At 54.2% G+C, this 299-nt stretch overlaps 1 protein-coding gene across 1 annotated transcript in view; it reads right to left on the reverse strand.

Moving 5' to 3' along the window:
* CHMP1A (charged multivesicular body protein 1A) overlaps positions 1 to 299 on the reverse strand; it is a gene marked incomplete at its 5' end in the record, with an annotated part of 3,744 nt that overhangs the window by 3,074 nt on the left and 371 nt on the right. The gene's annotated exons all lie outside the window — the stretch shown is intronic.

Here is a 299-nt window from a genome sequence, read left to right on the forward strand (position 1 = left end):
GTATTTCCTGGTGAAGCTTTGGCCCAGGCTGCCCAGGGAGGTGCTGGAGTCCCCATCCCTGGAGGGTTCAAAAAACACGTAGACGTGACACTTGGGGACATGGTTTAGTGCTCATGGGAGTGCCGGGTTGATGGTCGGGCTGGACAATCTTGAAACTCTTTATTTTTTTGCAACCTTAACGATTGTAGGATTCTATGCCTGGCAGTTTTCCAGCAGGAAACAGCTCAGCCATGACCCTCAAAACACCAAGCACGCCCTTGAGCAGGAACCAAACCCCGCCCAGCCTCACCCGGAGCGGC

This window comes from Merops nubicus, unplaced genomic scaffold (genome assembly GCF_000691845.1).
Source record: "Merops nubicus isolate BGI_N331 unplaced genomic scaffold, ASM69184v1 scaffold33203, whole genome shotgun sequence".
NCBI lineage: Eukaryota > Metazoa > Chordata > Aves > Coraciiformes > Meropidae > Merops > Merops nubicus.